We start from the raw sequence: 23,510 nt of genomic DNA, 5'->3' as shown, positions 1-23,510 counted from the left end.
ACCCCAGTTGATTCCCCATTCAGTGCCTATGTGAAGCCAGATTCACAGTGATGCATGCATCTGCAGTTCATTTGCAGCAGTTAGAGGCTCTAACACACTCATTATTCCTCTATTTTTTTTAAGTTTTTATTTTTTTTATTTTTTTATTTTTTGAGAGTGACAGACACAGAGAGAAAGACAGGTAGAGGGAGAGAGAGAGAATGGGCGCGCCAGGGCTTCCAGCCTCTGCAAACAAACTCCAGACGCGTGCGCCCCCTTGTGCATCTGGCTAATGTGGGACCTGGGGAACCGAGCCTCGAACCGGGGTCCTTAGGCTTCACAGGCAAGCGCTTAACCGCTACGCCATCTCTCCAGCCCTATTTTTTTTAATCTATATATCTATCTATAATCTAGCTACCTAGCTTCTTCTATATATATATATATATATATATATATATATATATATATATATATATATGAATAAAAGTATTGGATATGATGGCTCACACCTTTAATCAAAGCATTAGGGAGAATAATGTAGGAGGATCACTGTGAGTTTCAGGCCCATCTGAGACTAATTCCAGGTCAGCCTGGGCTATAGCAAGACCCTACCTCAAAACAAAACCAAAAAAAAAAAATCATCATAAGGATATTATAAGATTACCTACATGAAAGGCTTGCTTATTAATTTATAAAGAAAATTTAAGAAATATACTGGAACAGGACAAATAAGTATAAGATATGCATTTGTTGTTTTAATCTAAGTATGAAAAAAGTCTACTTCAACTTAGAGTAACTCATGGATCAATGACCACACAGAGAAGAGATACAATGTTCTGTTATTTTTCTGCCTACCCATTTGTAATTCAAACTGTTTTTAGAAGACACTAAAAGTTTATATTGGTTATGGGGTCATTACAGTAAAGTATCGCTGTCTGACTGTAGCAGACAGATTCAGGTTCACTGAGAAGAACTTTCAGACCAGACACAGATATGGAGGAAAGGATATTTATTGAAGCTTACAGATCTAGGGGAAGTTCCATTACAGCAGAAGAAACTGGCCTGCCTTCCCAGGACCAAGCAGAGAGAGAGAAAAGCACAAGCCTAAAACCATAGAGCACAGCACACTTCAGGAACTCCAGCTAGGCACACTTTGCATATTTTTGGATTGAAATCTGAAACCCACCACCACACCTTAAGATCCACCCAGTGATACTGCCTCCAGCCAGGTGGCTGCAGATGCAAACTACAAACAAATAAACAATTGAATATAACCACCACACTAAGTTACTAAAAATAATTAAATAAATAAATAATTAATATTATAATATTATCATATAATATATAATATTATATAATATTATATATTATATAATATGTAATAATTAAATAAATAAATCAGTTTCTCACAGTTCTAAAGCTTAGAACTCCAGGTGATCAAGGTATCAGCCAGGCTGATTTCTCCCTAGGTATCTGTCGTTGGCTTATGGATGTCTGTTTTCTCTATATCCTCAGATGGCCTTGCTCTATATAGTACCTCTCTATGTTTTTCAATTTCTTCTTCTTAGAAGGACACAAAACAAACCTGATTGGTACCTTACTTTAATTTTACTTTAGTCACCATTTTAAAGGCTGTATGTCCAAACGTGGTCACATTCTGAAATACTAGAAGTTAAGACAGGTAAGTTTATAATAAAAAATTATGGAGACGCTATTGTAGCATCATTTCTAATAAACAGAAATTACTAAATAGAAATAAATGCATAATTTTTATTTAAAAGATGACACAGGGGGGCAATTTTTGAAATCTAGTATTGCTTCCATTATATTCTTAACACAATCTATAATCTTTTTGAAGACACAATAGTGGATTTTCAGTTGTTTTCCTGATTTGATATGCTGTTCTTAAAATTCTCCTTAATTTTTCTGCAAAATTTGTGTATTAGTTAATTTTCTTGTTGCTGTGCCAAGTACTTGACAAGACCAACTTAAGGAAGAAAGATGCTGTAGTCAGCTCTATAAGACTGGGATAAACTTCCAAACAGACACAGTTTATGGGAGAAAGGGATTTATTTGAAGCTGACAGAATCAGGGTAAGTTCCATGATGGTGAAAGAGACTGGCTCCCTTTCGCAGATTCAAGCAGGGAGAGGAAACCCACCACCAGCACCACCAAGAGCAAGCCCACCGGGCCACAGCAGCAGGTAGCCCTTGGCAGAGCTCTAGCACTCGGAGCAGCCTTCAGTCTGGAAATCAGTTCTGTCCTAGTGGCATCTCCTCCAGCCAGCCAGCAGGTGGCAGGCTTTATTTTTTATTATTATTAATTACTTCTGTACTTATAAATACAGTCAAGTTGGTACCATTGTTAGCCTCCTCCATGTCCTCCCCCCTCCACCTGGCCCCTCCTTGTTGAGGTATATGGGTAGGAAAAAATGTCTCTGCATATCCTGACCCAATATGCGGCTCTGACATTCTTTCCACCTCCTCTTCCACAAAATTTCCCTGAGCCATGTTGGGTTCATTTTAGGTCTGTTTCAGTGATGAGGGGGTTGGGAGCCTCTGTGTCTCTGGATATCCAATTTTGTAGGAGTTGATGGTTCTCTGTGTCAATCTCCTTCACCCTTGTGCTGGTACCAGGTTCACCAAGAAAACAGCACCATTCCTTGTTTTGCCTATTATTCTTACTTTCAGCAGGAGCCCTTTTGAGGTATGATGGGGTGGTTCTCTCCTTAGGATCTGTGTCTATCTGAAAAACAGAAGCAGATTCTCCAAAAGAGAGTAAAGTTAGCACCAGATAAATGGGATAACCCCTATTTTTAAGAGAGAATTTAATAGGTGTAGGCCCTCTTGTAGCACATAATTGGTGGTAGCTTAATAATGGAGAGTAGGCTCATTTTTGGATATGGTTCTTACTTGTTTCCCAGCTCCAGCTATGGGTTCCAGTCCACAGAGTGGATCAGTTAGCTAAATCAAGAGTAGTTGAGTTCCCACCATGGCTGTGTGCCACTATTACACTTGTGTGAGCATCATGACAGGTTATTTGCTCTTAAGTAGGTTAGACCATGAGTTGCTTGGAGAGATATTGGTCATTTTTCCCCACTCACCCATGTAGCACCTCTGGCATTTGACGTGCTGACTGTCTGGGGACTAACTCTTTTCCAGCTTCCAGCCATGTCACTCCATGTTATGTGTCAACTGCATCTAGTGTCTTCAGCAGTAGGGTCTTACCACTAACCTTTGGTGGGTCATAAAGTACTCTGACAGAAATCTGTCAATCTTTTAGGAAACCTTTTAGGTTTCCCTGATAAAAAGCTCATTGTGGATGATAGCCACATGCTGGTACTGGAAGTTACAGGTCAGTGCCCACAAAGATAAGGTAAAAAAGCATAAGTAATATAAAAGAGGTGGAGAGAAAAGAGAGAGAGAGAGAGAGAGAGAGAGAGAGAGAGAGAGAGAGAGAGAGGGAGGGAGAAGAAGGAGGAGGAGGAGAAGGAGAAGAAGAAGAAGAAGGGAAGGAAAGGGCTGGAGAGATGGCTTAGCGGTTAAGCGCTTGCCTGTGAAGCCTAAGGACCCCGGTTCGAGGCTCGGTTCCCCAGGTCCCACGTTAGCCAGATGCACAAGGGGGTGCACGCATCTGGAGTTCGTTTGCAGAGGCTGGAAGCCCTGGCGTGCCCATTCTCTCTCTCTCCCTCTTTCTGTCTTTCTCTCTGTGTCTGTCGCTCTCAAATAAATAAATAAATAATTTAAAAAAAAAAGAAGGGAAGGAAAGAAGGAGAGGAGAGGAGAGGAAAGGAGAGGAGAAACAAGCTGTAGAAGGTTAAGGTCCATCTTTGTACATTCTCCAGTGCCTTATGACTCAGGTGTTCCCTCTAAGGGCCTGGTGAAGATTCAACCATTTTGTCTCCCTTTTAGGATGTAGAATTTTATGGCACCATTACTATTTGGGTCTATATTTGTGTCCCTCACCCCCTCCCTTGCCTTCCCCTCCCTCCCCACCAACCCTATTGTTTGGTCCTCAACATGCTTGCTGGATATGTCAGCATCTTGGGTAGATTCAGGTTATGTGTTGCAGATGAGTGAGACTATGTGGCAGTTATCTTTCTGTGATTGGGTAAGTTCAGTGAGAATGATCCATTCCAGTTTCAACCATTTTTCTTCAAATTTCAGTGTGCTTTTTTTTTTTTTTTTCCTTACTGTTGTGTAGAATTCCATTGTGTAGATATAACACACCATAGATATCCATTCTTCTAGTTATGGGCATCTGGATTGATTCCAGCTCTTAGCTACTATGAACTGAGCTGCTATAAACATGGTTGAGGATATTTTTTTTTAACTGGATCTGTTGGTAACTCTATAATGAGCTTTATTAGGAGTATTCATATTGCTTTCCAAAGTGGTTGTACCATCTTACATTCCCACCAACAACAGTGGATGAGGGTTCCTATTACTCCACATCCTCTGCAGCATTTGTTTGCATTTCATTATTTGATGTTTGCTATTCTTACTGGGGTAAGGTGGAATCTCAAAGTTGTTTTAATTTGCATTGCCTTAATGATTAGGGATGAGGAACATTTTCTTAAGTGTGTGTTTGTCATTTGTATTTCTTCCTCTCTGAACTACCTGTCCAGTTTTTTGCCCCATTTTGTGGGTGGGTTTTTTGACTTTCTATTGTTTAGACTTTTGAGTTCTTTGTAGATTCTAGAGATTAGGCCTCTATCAGTTGGATAGTCAGCAAATATTTTCTCCCATTCTGTGGGTAATCTATTGGCTTTTCTTATTGTATGTTTGTCTGTGAAGAAACTCTTCAGCTTCATGTGATCCCATTAGTTGATTGACTGTTTAAGATCCTGTGATACTGGTATTTTGTTCAGGAAGTCTTTTTCCATTCCTATATCTTGGAAAGTTCTTCCTATATTTTCTTCCAGTAGTAGCTGACCTTCCATTCTTTTTTTTTTTTTAATTTTTTATTTTTTTATTTATTTGAGAGCAACAGACACAGAGAGAAAGACAGTTAGAGGGAGAGAGAGAGAATGGGAGCGCCAGGGCCTCCAGCCTCTGCAAACGAACTCCAGATGCGTGCGCCCCCTTGTGCATTTGGCTAATGTGGGACCTGGGGAACCGTGCCTCGAACCGTGGTCCTTAGGCTTCACAGGCAAGTGCTTAACCGCTAAGCCATCTCTCCAGCCCCCCTTCCATTCTTTGATCCATTTGGAATTGAGAGTTGTGCATGGCAAGATGTGTGGATCAAGTTTCAATTTCCTGCATATGGTAATCCAGTTTGTCCAGCACCATTTGTTGAAGACACTGTCCTTTGTCCAGCCTACATTGTTTGGGCCTTTGTCAAATATCAAGTAGCTGTAGTTACTTGACCCAAAGCCTGAGTCCTCAATTCTATTCCATTGGTCTATTCTCCCATTTTTATGCCAGTACCATGCTGTTTTTATTACTATGGCTTTGTAATATAGTATTAGATCAGGTATAGTGATGCCTCCAAAGATATTTCTTTTGCTGAGGATATGCTTGGATATCCAAGTCCTCCTGGTTTTCCATATGAATTTTGAGATCACTTTTTCTATCTCTGTGAAGAAAAATGTTGGGATTTTAATTGAAATTACATTAAATCTGTGTGTTTCCTTTGGTAGGACTGCCATTTTCACAATGTTAATTCTGCCTATCCAGGAGTGTGGTTAGTCTTTCCATTTTCTCAAGTCCTCCTCAATTTCTTTTTTGAGTGTTTTTATGGTTTCATTGTATAGATCTTTCACTTCCTTGGTTAACACTATTTAAAGGTATTTCATTTTTTTGTTGTTGCTGCTGAAAATTGGACCATGTCCCTTCTTTCTCTGTATCTTTGTGATTTACATATAGAAAGGCTAATGATTTTTGTGCATTGATTTTGTATCCTGCTACTTTGCTATAGGAGTTAATCACCTTCAAGTGTTTTGGGATGGAGTCTCTCAGGTCTCTTACTTATAGAATCATGTCATCAGTGAATAGAACTAACTTAACTTCTTCTTCTCCAAATTATATCCCTTTTATTTCTTTCTCCTGTCTTATTGCTTGAGCTAGGACTTCCAGTACTATATTGAAGAGCAGAGGTGAGAGTGGACACCCCTGTCTTCTTCCTGATCTCAGTGGGAATTCCTCCATTCTCTCTCCATTAAGTATTATTTAGGCTTTAGGAGCTTTGCATATAGCCTATATTATGTTAAGATATGAACTGACTATGCCAATTCTCTTCAATGTCTTGATCATGAAGTGATATTTTATTTTGTCAAAGGCCTTTTCTGCATCTATCAAAATGATCATGTGGTTTTTGTGTTTAACCTTGTTTATATGTTGTTTTACATTGGCATATTTCTGTATGTTGAACAATCCCTGTGTTCCTGGGATGAATCCCACTTGATCAAGTTGGATAATGCTTTTGATGTGTTGTGGGATTCAGTTTGAGAGGATTATGTTCAGGATCTTTGCTTCTAAGCTCATCAGGGAAATAGGCAGGTGATTTTCTTTTCTTGTGGCATTTTTGCCTGGTTTTGGAATTAGGGTATTACTAGCTTCATAGAAGGAGTTGGGAGCTTTCTCTGTTCTCCATTTGTGTGTCACAGTTTGAGAAATATTGATTTGAGTTCTTCCATGAAGGTTTGATAGAATTTAGCTGAGAAGCCATCTGGTCCTGGACTTTTTTTTTTTGGGGGGGGGTGTTATTACCTTTTTAATCTCTATGAGTGTGATAGGTTTGTTCAGGAGATTAATCTGCTTTGAGTTTACCTTTGGTAGATGGTATGTGTCCAGGAATTTAACCGTTTCCTCTGTATTATCCAGCTTTGTGGAGTAGAGGTTTTTGAAATAAGTCCTGATGATTCTCCCAATTTCATTTATGTCTGTTGTGATCTGTCCTTTTTCATTTCAAATTTTGTTAATTTGAAGTCTTTTTTTTCTTGATCAAATTGACCAGGTGTTTGTCAATCTTGTTTATTTTTTCAAAGAACCAGCTCTTTCTTTTGTCAATTTTCGTAATTGTTTTCATAGTTTCCAATTCATTAATTTCTGCTCTGATCTTAATTATTTCTTTCCATCTGGAGTTTTGGGGGCTGGATTCTTTTTCCTGTTCCAGTGCCTTTAGGTAGATGGTTAGGTTATTGATTTGGGATCTCTCTGTCTTTGTTATGAAGGCATTGAGTGCTATGAATTTTTCCCAGAAGACTACTTCAATGTGTCCCATAAGTTTCAGTGCTATGTGTTCTCATTGTCATTCATTTCTAGAAATTTTGAAATTTCATTTTTTATTTCAGCCACTACCAATTTAGTGTTTAAAAGTTTGCTGTTCAGTTTCCAGGAGCCAATGGGATACTTGGTGGGTCTTTTGTTGTTAATTTCTAGCAATATAGCACTGTGATCTGATATCATGCAGAGAATTATGTCAATCTTCCTAAATATATGGATGCAGGCTTTGTGACCCAGTATATGATCAACTTTAGTGAATGTTCCATGGGCTGCTGAGAAGCATGTGTAGTCTGTGGTAGTGGGATGAAATGTTCTGTAGATGCTCATTAGGTCTAAGTGATCTATGGTTTTGTTGAACTCTCTTATTTCCCTGTTGCATTTTTGTTTGGATGATCTGTCTATTACTGATAATGGTGTATTTGTATTGAAGTCCCCAACTATATGGGTGTTGGTGGTTATTTCTGTTTTATTGTCTAGTAGGTTTTGTTTTATGAACTGTGGTGCCCATATGTTTGGTGCATAAAGATTTATGATTGTGATATCCTCATGATGGATTGTTCCCTTGTGAAGTAGGAAATGGCTTTCTTTATCGTTTTTGATTATTTTTAGCTTGAAGTCTATTTTATCCAATATTGATATAGCTACACCTGCTTGTTTCTTATTCCCATTTGCTTGAAATATTGGTTTCCACCCTTTCACCTGAGGAGGTGTTTGGCTTTAATGGTGAGGTGGGCTTCATGAAGGCAACAGATTGAGGTGTCTAATTTTCTTATCCATCTCGTTAGCTTGTGTCTCTTGATGGATGAACTAAGGCCATTAATATTTAGGGTAATTACTGTGAGATTTGATTTGATCCCAGCCATAATGCGATAGCATATGTGGTTTGGTGTTTTCATGGTCTTTGAAATTTTGTGCCTTCTCTAAGTTTTGTTATTGTGATCTGCTTCTTGTAGGCATTTGAGTTTGATTATTTGATTCTTCTGTGTGAAGAATTTCCTGAAATACTCTCTGTAGATTTGGTTTTGTGTTCATATAATTGTAAAGCTGAGTTTTGTCCTGGAAAGTTTTTCTTTCACCATCTATTATGAGGGATACTTTTACTGGGTAAAGTAGTTTGAGTTGGAAGCCATAGGTTCTTTGACTTGCAGTGTTCCATTCTAGGCCCTTCTGGCTTTCAGGGTTTCCATTGAGAAGTTTGAAGTAATTCTGATGGGGTTACCTATAAAAGTGATATGCTGTTTTTCCCTAGCTGCTTTTGGGATTTTCTCTTTGGCATCAATGTTTACAGTCTTAATGACAATATGTCTTGGAGAGTTTCTCCTTTGGTTCAATCTGTTTGGAGTTCTGTTAGCTTCATATCTTGATGGGCCTTTCTTTTGAGAGAATGGGAATGTTTCCTTTGATTATTTTGTTAATTAAGTTCTCCATGCCTTTTGTCTAAATTTCTTCCCCTTCTGGTATTCCCATGATGTGGATGTTAGTACGCTTAAGGGTATACCACAATTCCCTCATGCTCTGTTCACAGAAAATTTTGAACTTAGTGAAACTTTTGAACTCTTGAACTGTTTCTTTTGTCTTGTCTTCCAGATTGAAGTTTCTATTGCCCACATGGCTGACTCTATTCTTAAGAGCTTCTAAAGACTTTTTGGCTTATTCAATTAGGTTTACATTTTTTACTGTTTTTCTATGTATAGCTTCAATCCCTCTGTCAAGCTCCCTTTTCACATCACTTTCTGATTTTCTTGGTGCTCCTTGGAGTTCATCCTTGCATTTCTTTATGTCTTCATTTAGCATTACCAGCTGATTTTTGAGGTCCTCTTTTATTCACTGTCCTTAATATCTCTTAACTAACTTTGAACTCCTTCTGTTTTCTTATCCATTAGGTCTAGTCTAGTGATGGCAGAATCTGTATGATTAACAGTCCTCTGTTGGTATTTTGAAAGTTCTTCCAGTAGCTTGGTCAGGGTTGCATTACTCATAGCTTTATTTTGGTGTTTTGGTCCTAATGTACCTTCTATGTTTGGATTAGAGATGTTCATTGTTTGACTGGGTGATCTTACCAAATTAACTTGTATTTCATTTTTCACATTATTTCTTTTGCTCTGTTGTCTGCCCATAACAGTGTTTGGGCAGGGAGAGTAGGACTGTGGTCTCGATGGGCGTGGAAAGCGGTGCTTCTTGCGGTATCTGGCCAGAGCTGGCATGTGGGCAAACAGATGGGCAGAGTGGTCCTAAGCTAATGTGGGTGGGCAGATCAGCCTGAGCTCACAGGTGGTGGGAAATCAAAGCAGCCTGAGGTGGGAGCCAAGCATCCTGAGCTCGTGCACAGTGGGAAACCTGCAGCTGGCAGATGGGTAGGTGGCTGGTGCTGCATATGGGCAATTGGACCTGAGTTGGCAAGGGTGGACAGGAAAAGTGAGCCTGAGCTCATGTGGACAGGTGGAATGGGCCTGAGCTCAAGTGTGGATGGGTGGGCAGCTGGAGTAGTAAGCCAATGGGCAGAGCAGGCTAAGCTTGCATAGGCAGATGGACGGCCCTGCACGTGACAGGCAGATGGACAGATCCAGCCTGAGCTCCAGTGGTCCAGCAGGTGGAGCCTGCCCGAGGTCACACGTGAGCAGGCATAGCAGGGTGGTCATCCCTGCACAGGGAGACAGGTGGAACTATGCTGATCTGGGTCCCCTTTCCTACAGTAAGTGAGGGAGTATCCTGAGGCTGGGACTATGGCCACAGCAGCTGCTTGGCAGGATTGTGGGACTGGTGGGCTACCCTTGAGTGAGAGAATCAGCAATTCCATTTTTTCCCCCTCTGCACCCTCCCATTGGCAATCTATGAATCTTTAATGCCTTGCCTTTCTTTCCTGGGGAGATTCCATGCAGTTAGGCAGTTGCCAATTTGACTGGAAGTCCCCAGGAGGCAGGCTTTAAGAAACAAACACCTGAATCTATTGGGTGACATATGAAAGTACCATAGAAGTGTTTATTTTGGTTCACATTTTGCAGGTACAGACCTGCATGGGGAGATTTTGTTGCTGCACAAGCTTGAGGCAGTCCTTCATGCTGCATCCACAGTCAGGAAGGAGAGAGATGCATACCAATGCTTTTCTTCTCTTCATGCAGTCTGGAACCCTAGACCATCATGAGATAGTATCACCCATGGTTAGAGCTCAGTTAACTTTGCAGCCATATCCAGAGATTTATTTCCTTGGTGATTCTAAATCCCATCAAGTTGACAAACAAGATTAACTATTGCATTGTGAATTACAGTCTTTATCTATGTAATACCCAAACAATTGCTTAATGCCTTAAATGAACCAATAGTTTGATCTTCCATCACTAGAATATATTAGTCACATTTCACCAGTTACTTAGATATTGCTGTAAAAATAGATGTAAATAAAAGTTACTGAGAAGGGTGGCAGAGCTAACCACAAAACACAAGAATGTGGATAAATATCTGTACTGTAACTTAGTAATCTTTCTTCTATGCTCCCACTGCTTTCTGAACTGGCCTCATTAAAGCAATAATCATTGTGATTAATAAATGCATTTCCAATTCTATCTTCACTAACATTCAGAGAACATAGCATATGTTTGCTTATATAATACATACAATTTGTTTGCATAACAAATATCTGTAGATTATATGACTACTATTAGAAATAATTAGATTTGCTACTTTCATGAAAATAGCTAAAATGATTATTTTTTATGTAAGGCCATTTTAAGAATGGAGAGCCTTTTTTCTTTAACAAATTCTTCTTAAGAAAAATATTAGAAAAGGTAAAAAAATGAATTTGTTAGTTTTATGAAAATAATGTAATGGGCAAAGAGAGTTAGGATAACTCAAGAAACCATAGAATAATTATTCGAATTCTAGTACAGAATAATATACATTATTATATATTGTATCAGACAGCTTCAGGTTCACTGAGATGAACTTTCAGACCAGACACAGTTATGGAGGAAGGGATATTTACTGAAGCCTACAGATCTAGGGGAAATTCCATAAATGGCAGAAGAAGCTGGCCTGCCTTCACAGGATCAGGCGCAGAGAGAGAAGTACAAGCCTAAAGGTCAAAAGCCACATAGCTCACTTCAGGAACTCCAGCTAGGCACACTTTGCATATCCTTAGAATGAAATCTGAAACCCACCACCACACCTTAAGATCACCCAGTGTCATTGCCTCCAGCCAGTTGGCTACAGATGCAAACTACAAACAATAAAAAACTGAATATATTGGGGGCCATCTATTCTATTCAAACCGCCACAGATATAATGAATTTTTATTAATTCTTTTTTGGTTTTGAGGCTTGGTATTACTAGTTACCCTCAGGTGGTCTTGAACTCATGACCCCTCTTCCTTAGCTATCAGGATATAGGCATGTACCACCATAGTTGGCTTAAATTATATATAATTATTATATAACACATAATTATTATAAATTTTATATATATATATATATATATATATATATATATATATATATATATATATATATATAAAACCTATGTATTTTTGTAGCCTCTCTCCCCACCTCCTGGTCTCTATTTCCCTGAGGGCCATCCTCAGTAGCATTATTAGTGTTCACTGTATAGTAATTAAGGCCTCAGTTGGTTGGATAGGGGAGGAGTAACTGTGCTTCAGAATATTTCTACCCACCTGTGTCTCTTGTAATCTCCCTACCCCTTCTCCCCGCCCCCAAATCCCCGAGCCTTGTCAAGTGTATTAGCAGTTTGTTTTTAGTGTAGAGTTCTCTGTACCCTCTGTGTTTCTATTATGATATTTCAGTTGACCTCCATGTTTGTTGCTATTTCCCCTACAGGCAGCTCTTAGGCTAGCATTGGGAGCAATACTATTGTTCTTGCTTTCTCTGACATTTCTTCTGGACCCCACCAAATAAGGTGGAGGTGGGACATCTCGTGGTGAGCAGCTGGCTATCTTTTCTTATATTTATGGATCTTGTAACTCCCCAGTATTCTCTGTCATCTGCAAAATAAAACAGGTTCTCCAGTCAGGAATGAGAGTAGCTTTAACTAAAGGGAATATGTATATAACTTTAAGAGACATTTTCATAACCATACCTACTCAGCTTGCCCAGAGAACAATGGGACTTCTATGTAAGGGTTGTGATTTTCTTGCCTGTAGGGAGCTTACTTGGATCCCATTACCATTTATGAATTCTCTCCCACTGAGTGGGCCTCGTGTCCAACTGGAGGGAAGTTGGTTACCCACAAAGGATGTTTGGCACTATTGTACAAGTGTGTAGTTCTTATCTGGCTGGTAGATGATGTAGCTTGCAGGTTCTCCTGCTTATTTGTACTGTTGGCAACCATTAACACAGTAGCTCCCATAGTACTTTCTAGTGCAATTAGGGCTTATCAGGAGAGGACTAGCTTTTCTCTCATTTCCCTGTGGTCTCTGTGTCCTGAGACTGCAGCCTGTGGTATCTTCAGAAATAGGGTCTTCTTTTAGCTCAAGTGCTTGTCAATGGCCTACATTGTCTGGGGGGACTCATAAATCTCTCTGGCCAACTCATCACTGCAGAGTGTAACTAAGTTCTGGTCCTCGGATTCACAAGCCAGAGCCAATGGTTTTATCATTAAGCTTTCTCTATCTTATACTGGGCATAGATATCATTAATTTTGATTGATTATATTAAAAATAACTCCAATATTTGATAATTATTTCTGAATATTATTTTTAGCATTTGTCATGCCCAGAAAGGTTGTACTATTGACCATTCCATAATAATAGGGAAGTACTATATCTTTTAATTTTGATTTTGTTTTCTGTGCTTAGAACCACACATAGGCCCTTACACATACTTGGCAAGTGCTCTACCATTTAGCTATAATAGCTATAGTCTACTATTCTTAGTTTGATGTCTCATAATGTACATATAAAATAAGCATTTTGTACAAGCATTAATCTTGAAAACTAGCCTCCATACATAGGACTCAAATACGTGCAATAATCTACATATGTTCACCACTCTGTTTATATCTATGGATATCATTGATAACAATATTCAAATACAGCCCAAGGTATACAAAGAACACACAATCACTTGCCTACATTGAAATAAAAATCCTCATAAGAAAGATACAAGCAGTGTAGTCACTATTTTCTATAATGTGTGGGCAAATATAGCTATCTCCTTACTAAAAATCACTTGTTATGGTTTTCTGAATCAGATGTACGCCAAAATAAACTAATGTATTTTGAAAGTTTGGTCTCCATCTGACAGCAATTTTAGAAGTGGAGCCTTGCGGGAACAGTTGTGTTGATAGGGATGGGTTTAGGGATGGCATAGCCCAGCTTCTCTTGCCAGGGCTTAGCTCACGCTCCTGCTGCGTTCTGCCAGCTCCTGTGGCCAAACGTGATGCTTACTTGCTGCCCTACTAACCTTTCTGTGCCATGATGAAACTTCCCCTTGAGACTTTAAACCAGAATAAACCCTTGCCTCCCAACAACTGCTTTTCAGTGCTTTTTTTTTTTTTTTTTCAGAAATGGGAAAATAATTACAAGACTTGCTATGATTAATCTTCATTTTTAACCTGACATAGAAGGCAAACTTCAGGTCATGTCTGTAAAGGTGTTTCCAGAGGAGTTTAGCAGAGGAGGAAAGAACCATCCTGAATGTGGGTAGCACTATTGCAGGAATGGAATCCTGAACTGAATAAAAAGGGAAGAGGAAGCCAGATGAGTTCTAGTAGTCACTTCATTTCTCTCTTTTTCCTGAGTGCAGACAAAATGCAGCCAGTAGCCTCACATTCTTGCCATCACAGCTAGGACCTACTCTAGCCACCATGCATTCCCTACCATGATGTGCTATAACCCTGAACTGTAATCCAAAGTAAATGTTCTTCCTTCTTAATTTGTCTGGTATGTTGTCACAATGATGAGAAAGGCAGTTGAAAGGCAGCTGATACTTTTACCTTATTTTCTATTTGCTTTGCTTTGTTTTGTTTTGTTTGGCATTTATATTTTGTCTTTAAAGTTCTGGATTAAAAGACTACATGTATATAGTATATATAATTTTTTATCTATGTAGGGTCTCACTCTAGCCCAGGCTGGCCTGGAACTCACTCTGTAGTTCCAATCTGGCCTCAAATTCACAGGAATCTTTCCACCTCTACCACCCAAGTCCTGTGATTAAAGGTGTGCACCACCTTGCCCTGATAAAATAAAATTGATTTTAAAAAACCTAGATAAGCCAGGTAAAGTGGCACATATCTTTAATCCCAGTCCCCAGACTGCTGAGGTAGGATGATCACTGAGAGTTCCAAGGTACCCTGAAGTAGAGTGAGACTAAACCTCAAAAAAAAAAAAAAAAATCTAAATACATCTAGAATTCCTTGTCAAATCATTTGCTAACTACATGCTAACTACAGAACTACAAACAAATTAAACTATATCAACTACAATATCTGGTATCGTTATGATGAGATTTGTGCCCACCAATATTCAGGTAGAAATTTGATTCCCCTGTATTGAGATGTGATGGGCTTTTTAAGGTGCTCATAGATTGTAGGGACAAATGCCCTTCTGGGGAAGTAGGTTAACTCCTAAGGACAATTGTTTTAAAGCAAACTGCTTATGCTGCTGTGTCTTTTATGTGCCTGCTTGCCTTCTACTTCCTCCTGAGAGTTGCCAGAAGTCAGATACTGGAGCCACACTTTTGCCTTTCCTAGCCTCCAAAACCATCAGCCAAAGCAAATATAATCCTTATAATCTATCATAACTCAGGTATTTTCTGATAGAAATAAAAGTGTACTCAAACATTACCCTAAGGAATTCTCCTTTCTCTAATAAATTGAGTGAAGTTTCTATAGTTTTATGTTATTACCGTCCTATGACATGTCACACTGCTAGTCAACAATTTGTGCCTGTATACCCTCATAACCCATGGTACCATCAAATGCACAAAACATATCATAGAAAACTTTACCCTTAATAGCCAAATAGGGTTTAAAAAAATAAAGCAAAGTCAAACTGACATTCCATATCATATCAAAGAATAGTCTCCCCACTGAAAGAAACGTAAAGTGGCATTTCTATCTTCTCTTTTTGAATATGCACACTGTGACACTGTATCTTTCTATCAATGGGCTGACATTTTTATTTAGAAAGGTAAAAGAAGCAAAGAAGCATGTACTTAAAACTTTGAAATTGAATGAGTATCCACTAATAGCAGGGGAAAGTAGAACCTATAGAATTTAGGGTGGAACTGACCTGAAGGAGGTGACTTGAAGCATCATGGCATTGGCATGAAAAAGAAAGTAAGACTTATGATTTCATAAAAATGTGTTCACTCTCTCAAACTATACTCCCATGTATCAATGGACAATCTGCTGAAAGATGAGCTAACAGGACCAAAAATGGCAGGCAGCTTGTGATAATCCCTCCCCAATCTACCCCTGCCAAAACAAATCGACAATCATTCACCATTATTTAAGTTTTATCAGATGAGTAATCTTCTGACAAAAACTTTTATAGGACACCAGAATATTATCTTGATTCTAGTAAAACAGTCCACCTACCTCAATAACTTCTAATTAGAAAGAAAATTACATGATTTGAACATATGTACCTAACCTCTAATTCAGTAAATATGTTTGCTGGTGGTGAAGGAGGTAAGGGAACAACTCTTTTATCCTTAATTCAAAAGAGTTTGAATTATAATATTGGAAGTATTGTTTATCATTTGACAATTTTTTTTTTGACACAGCAAAGTTCAAGTGGTTCTTGATGGATGAATGACAGGTCCATGAAGATATCCATTTGGAAAGGTAATTTGGAAGGTGCTATAGTAGGAAAAGCAAGAATGAGGTTCATCATCTGTTTGTGCCTTTTTGTTGTATTAGCAAAACACCAAGTCATCAATCTCCCTCCTTTCTTTGCGCCTGACTCTGCCACCTTCTTGGTGTGCACACCCGGAGGAGTATAATTATAGGCATGTAACACATGCATTGTGATTTTGAAGGTATGGAATTTAAATTACTTCAGTACATAAATCACCCTTAGCCTATAAGTCCATTTTACTAGCAAATGAGGAGAATCTAGTGCTTGTTTACCATACTTTGGAAAACTTAAAAAAATAGTACAGTGCACAATTATTGGATTTGTAGAAACATGCTTTGATCAAATGAAATGAGAATTTAGTTTGCTCAAAACTACTTTCCATAATTCATCACACAGCATAAATTTCATGTAACAGCCACATAGCAACTTGTAAATATACCCATATATTTTCCTTCACTTAAACATCAAAGAATAACAGTGATTAACTACTTAATATACAAATCTCTTTCACTTACAGCATTTTATTTGAACTAAAATTCCCAAAGAATTACCCCAATATCCTCCAGCAAGTATAGACACCTGATGAAACTTCCCTCTACTTTCTGTGTCATTACTAACAAGAGAGTAAAAAGTGAGGTGTGGATGAACATTACCAAATCAACAAGGCATAAATATGCTAGGATCCTTACAAAGTCTGAAGTAGACTCCATCATATCCCAAAACCCAATACAAACAGAAGCCGGAAATGTAGGGCAGGGATGAGTAATGGAGATGGGAGTTCAGGGAAAGGTTCCATTTATTTCCTCCTGCCAATTTATGTGAGGGAAATGTGGAATAATTCTGAAAAGGGAAGATAATCAAAAGCAATCACCACAGGTACCTGTTTTCCATACAGTTCTGACAGGGCTGGTTGCCTCAGTAATTTGGTAAGTATCAAGCCCTAGGAGAGTTTTATTTTCAGTCTCAAGATGAGTGTGGAAACACCAAGGAGGTAATGCTATTTTCTGGACTAGAAATCTTACCACTATTGAAAAAAAAAATAAATAAAATAAAACATTAATACCTCTTTCCCCAACCAAAACCTTGTCAGTTCTGACAGTTGAAATGTTAATTCTATGAGATTTACCCAAAAAGCTTCCAGTATTTCCTACTTAAAAAATTCACTTATTGCTTATATATTATAAAGATTAAAAATTCTGGCTGGGGAGATTGCTCAGTGCTTAAAATGCATTCTTTAAGAGCCTACCAGCTGCCCTGGCTTGATTCTCCAGTACCCATGTAAAGCCAGAGGCACAAAGTGGCTCAGGCATCTGGAATAATTGTGCAGTGGCTAGAGTACCTGTGTGTCTCTCTCTCTGTCTCTGTCTCTCTTGATCCCTCCCTTTCTCCAACTCTCCTTGCTAATAATTTTTTTTCATTTTTTTAAATTTATTTATTTGAGAGTGACAGAGAGAGAGAAAGAGAGAAACAGATAGAGAGAGAACGGGCACGCCAGGGCTTCCAGCCACTGCAAACAAACTGCAGACGAGTATGCCCCCTTGTGCATCTGGCTAACATGGGTCCTGGGGAATCTGGCCTCGAACTGGGGTCCTTAGGCTTCACAGGCAAGTGCTTAACCACTAAGCCATCTACCCAGTCCTTACTTTTTGAACATTAACATTCAATTAAATAAAACTTGAAAAAAGTAATCAAGACTATGTAAAGTAGCACTACACATAGAAATGAAAGCTGTGTGTATAATTTTAAATTTTTTAGTGCTTATATAGTCAAAGTGTATACATAAATGAAATAATTTTAAATGGTTTATATAAAACAACATAAAATATCATTTCATCATAGATTTTAGTTAATGCACTATTCATAACAAAGATTTTTATGCTAATGCTGAGATATCTAATGTGTATTTTACATTTAAGCCATCTTTATATGGACACTAAATTTTCACTGGAGAACCACAATCTGCATTTAAATTTCAAAGTACTTAGTTGAAAAGCAGATTCACATACTTGAATTTCTAAATGGATTTAAAAGATTTTAGCAACTAAATCTAATGTTTTTTTTTATTTAATTAATTAAAATAAAATAAAAATAAAGTCATTAAGTTTTTTCCATAGTCACATTAGCTGAATTTTAATTGTTCAAGATCTACATATAACATATTACTTCCATAATGAAGAGACCATAGTAGAGAAATACATAGGATAATTAAACCCTACTTAGTGGATTTATTCGAATTAAATAATATCTAATACCTCATCCTATCTATTTCTGCCTTATTTATAAGTAATTGTTTAGTGGCTAGCTAAATTGCTAAATATGTACAATAGTATAAATGCACATTTTCAATCCCAAGTATACTGGTAAATTCAAGTGAACACATTTGAAAATTTATGACAATATTTAATATGCTAGCCATTATAACCTCCCAAGCAAAATATTTTGTTTTGGAACTTGAATTGGATATGTTGGTGCCCACCTTTAATCCAAGCACTAAAGAGGTTGAGAAAGGATGATTGCTGTGAGTTGGAGGCCAGCCTGGAACAAAAGAGTGAGGTCACCTGAGCTAAAGTCAGACTCTATTTCAGAAAAAGTCACTTGCAAAAAATAAAAATAAAAATGATTTTGGAACTCAAACCCAAGCACGTTAACATTGACAGAATATTTCATAGAAATGTTAAGTTATCAGAAAGGTTAACTCTGATTTATTAAGTAACATCATATCACTGGAAGTTTTACACATGAAGGCATTCTTTCATATATTTTTGTTTATTTGTGAAGAGATATAGATGATTGATAGCTACAGCATAGATAGATGATATATGGATTGATGGACAGATGGATAGGTAGGTAGGTAGATAGATAGATAGATAGATAGATAGATAGATAGATAGATAGATAGATAGATAGATAGGTAGATAGATAGATAGATAGATAGACAGACAATAGTGACAAGAAAGACAACAGACATGCCAGAGCCTCTTGCTGCTCTAAAGAAACTCCAGATTCAGGTGCTACTTTGTACATCTGGTTTAATATGGTTATTGGGGAATCAAACCCAGGCCAGAAGGCTTTACAAGCAAGAACCTTTAACCACTGAGCAATTGCCTCACCCCCAAAGCATTCTTTCTGCCTTTTAAGTTATCAAAGTCAAAGGCACAAAATATTTCTCACTTTTCTAGTATCCAAACCTAATGATTTATGAAACTGTCAGTGGAGGAAAATCATTTGTCTTGAGTTAAGTTAGTATTGTTAGGTATTATGCTAAGCTTGAGCCTTTCATTCCAACTAACCTCAAAAAGCAAACAAGCAGCTAACAAACAAAGCCCTCCTACACATTAGGTATTATGATCGTCATTGTACAGACGAGAACATCATCATGATGGATTACAGAGATAAAGAAAAAAGCTGAGTCATACAGTTACTAAATGCTAAAACTGTGCTTGGAATGTATATTTGTTGGACTCCACACATATTAGTAACCATAAACTATCATTATTTTCCATATTTTTCTACTTTTACACAATAATTTGTGATGCATAGTTTCTATTTTTCTTAGTTGATTGAATACATGATCAGTCCACTGGATTATTAATTCTTTTAGCCATGGCTGTTCTGTTTAAAGGAATGCCCTCTTTATATAGTAAGCCATAAATCAAGCCTTACCTAGCTGAATTGGACTGAGGTCTGAGTTCAGGTTTCCTATTCTATTATTAATGGTTTTGCCTCAGCAGTAATTAAGGTGAAAATCATTAAGGCAGATTTTCCCTTCTCTAAATTTCCATTTCTTGGTATTTGAAATTAAAAAATCAAATTACTTCAGTGTTAAAAATTTCATTTTATGACAATACTTATTTGAAGTGATTATAGCATTGAATATGGCATACAGAATAGGTGAAAAATTACATGTGACTATTTAGCTAATTTTCCCCCTTAGTGGACAACATAAAGCTAGACAAAACTGTAAGTGAAATAGCACCAATAGAGGTATTTTGCCTTGTTGGCAACTTGAACACCTTCATATCTGTAGCCCTTTCTTAGAATATAATTTTTAATATAATAAAAGGATATATGTAGAGATAAAAGCAAATTGATCTTTTCATGTGGTCCATGTGACTTGAGTTAAAAACTACACTGAATGACCTTTAAGAGTCATAGCAATTATAATAACAGGCACCTTATATATCATTTGCTATTTACTTGTAAGAAAGGAGAGAGAAACACAGAGGCCCTATCATGCCTGTTGTCTCTGTCTACCATCTGTCTGCCTATCTACTATCTGTTTATCTATCTATGTATCTATCTGTCTATCTATCTATCATATATCTAATCTATCATCATCTGCCTCTATCTCCTCACAACTAAATAAAAATGAACAAAATAAGTGAATAAATGTGAACATTTTGATCATGTGGGATTCTAAACTCTATAACAACAACAACAAAAAAAAAACAAGCAATGAAAATAGAGTTATCAGCGGTAAAGAAAAATGAAGTTATGAAATTTGCAGAGAAATGGATGGACCTGGAAAGGATTATACTAAGTGAGGTAACCCAGGCCCAGAAAGCCAAGCACCACATGTTCTCACTCATATGTGGATCCTAGCTACAGATGATTGGGCTTCTGTGTGAGAATGAAAATACTTAGTAGCAGAGGCCAGTAAGTTGAAAAGGAGACATAAAGGGAAGAGAAAGGAAGGGAGGAGGATAGTTAATAGGTTGATATTGTATATATGTAATTACAATGATTGTAATGGGGAGGTAATATGATGGAGAATGTAATTTCAAATGGGAAAGTGTGGGGGTGGGGAGGGAGGGAATTACCATGGGATATATTTTGTAATCATGGAAAATGTTAATAAAAATTAAAAAAAAAGAAAGAGTAGAGTTATAATCTTCATGGAAATATCTTTCACTTAGTACTTTAAAATACATAAAATTACTAGAACTAAAATTAGTTTTATTATTCTACTCTATTATTCTAATGCTACCCACTCTGTCATACTGGTAGTCACATAAAGACATTTGACTATTTTAATCAGACATGACAATATTAGACATAAAATTTCAAAATATTTCCTTGTGGAGAAAAAACTGTTGTAAGGTGAGAGATGGATCAAATGATTTTAATGGTATTACTAATAGTTTATGCATATGGAAGGAGAGTAGAAAAAGTGAGAAATTCTATATTTGGAGAGATCAGCAGCTTCTACATTTCTGCTTTGGTATGTGTTGAATGTCTTCAAACTCCCCAGTTCCTCTGCTTTCACCTGGACCTTGGCTGAGTGTGAGGGGTGGTTTATCTCCATGGTTCTCATTACTGTCTGCAAAAGAAAAGCAGATTATCCAATGGAGAATGAGGTTACCATAGGTTAAGTATGATAACATTGTTAATTTAGAAAGATTTTGATGGATGGAGCCTCTCTTGGCCAAAGACTAGTGGGAGCTTGTCATTGGAGCCCATGATCTTGGTCTCCATAGGATTCTGACTCCGTTCCCAGTTCCAGGTATGGTTTTCTTTCTACTAAATGGATCTCTTAGCCAATCAGAAAGCCACTGGTTACTCACCAAGACTGGATGCCAGCATTGCACAGGTGTGTACATCTTGTCAGGCAGGTTGCTTTTGAATAGCAGTGTCCCCTGCTTGCTCTTAATGTTTTTGGCCACTTTCCCCCAATAGCTCATGTAGTGCTTTCCAGCACTATACAGACTAACCATCTGGATACTGGTTCCTTTCCAGATCCCAAACCAATATCTCAATGAGTGTTCTGTGTCAGTAACATGTGGTGTCTTCAGCAATAGGGTCTTACTGTTTACTTCAGTTGGATAATAAACTGCTTTGATAAAAGCCTGCCTTGTTTTGGAGACCTCATGGGTCTCTCTGATCAGTCAAGAGCTCATTGTGGGTATCAACTGATTTCTGGAACTGGGAGTTATAGGCCAGAGCCAAATCTTTTAAGGGTAGGTTTCATCCAAACCTTTCCAGGGCCCTTTTTAACAGACGATCCTTCCATGTATCTATTGAGGGTTGTATCTTTTACTCTATTGTCCAAGAGGAAGGTTTCTATGGTACCAATTCATTTTGGATTTGATTCTTTGTATATCTCTACACTCTCTCCCATTTCCTGTACTCCAAACCCTTCCATCCCTCCCTCTTGTCTTTGTGTCTGTCCCTTGAGTTTTCTGTCAGGTATGTCTGAAACTCACTCAGTTCCAGGTTAGGAACCAGAAGTGAGGGAGAACATGCAGAGTTTGTCTTTCTGTGCTTATGTGAGTTCACTTAGTATGATCAGATTCAAATCCATCCATCTGACTAAAATTTCATTGTATCATTTTCCTTAGGGCTGAGTGGAATACTATTGAGTATATGTACCACACCTTCATTTAGCCTGTTGACTCAAGGACATCTGGAGTGGTTGGGGGAAGCTTTAGATTCCAGATCGGTGAAATGTTTTTCACACCTCCTTTTAGAAACGCTTGTCTCTAGAGAATCAACATCTATTAGCCAGCAAAGAATAAGATTATAGGAACAGGAAATTGGTCACTTGGGGTGCTGGTGAGTGGTACTATTCTCATTCTCATCACTTGATTCATGGACACGTGAATCTTAGCTGTAGGAGAAATAGTACCATATGTTGGATGATGATTCAGAGCATAGACAACCTTCTGGAGAGCCCTGTCCCCACCCTCCATGCTATTGACATGCTGTTGGTCTTCTAATTGTTTCTTTAAGAGGCCTCTTCAACAATCTATCAAGCCAGCTGATTGAGGATAGTGGAAACGTGGAGAAAACAGTGAATTTCATGAGCATGAGCCCACTGCTGTATTACTTAAGCTGTGAAGTGAATTCCTTGATCAGAAACAATGCTGACTGGAATACCATGATTGTGCATAAGGTAATGTATAATTCCAAAAACAGTATGTTGGGAAGAAACATTAAGTTCCAGAAAGGCAAATTGATATACACTATGCAAGCTGATGCAGAACTGTCAAGGGGAACATATGGGACTCCTGAGAGGAGGTGGTGCCATACACTAGGGGAACACAGGGGGTTCCTGAGAGGAGAAGATGTGATATAATGGGCTGTTGGAGGTATGAGGAGAATATGTTCACACTGTTTTATAGTTTCCATGAAAAGTGTTATCTGTACAACACAGAATAAAGTATGTTGAAAAGTTTTTTTTTTAATTTTTTGTTTTTTATTTTTATTTATTTATTTGGGAGTGACAGACAAAGACTGAAAGAGGCAGAGAGAGAGAGAGAGAGAGAGAATGGGTACACCAGGGCACATCCAGCCACTGCAAATGAACTGCAGACATGTACATCCCCTTATGCATGCTAATGTGGGTCCTGGGTAATCAAGTCTCAAACTGGGGTCCTGAGGCTTCACAGGCAAGCACTTAACCACTAATCCATCTCTCCAGCCCCCCATTTTTTTAAATTTTTTAATCTATAAATGTAAATACAAAATATTGCTCCATTTGCTTGGACATCATTTAA

This window comes from Jaculus jaculus, chromosome 4 (genome assembly GCF_020740685.1).
Source record: "Jaculus jaculus isolate mJacJac1 chromosome 4, mJacJac1.mat.Y.cur, whole genome shotgun sequence".
Classification (NCBI taxonomy): domain Eukaryota; kingdom Metazoa; phylum Chordata; class Mammalia; order Rodentia; family Dipodidae; genus Jaculus; species Jaculus jaculus.
Note: the sequence above shows the minus strand (reverse complement) of the source record.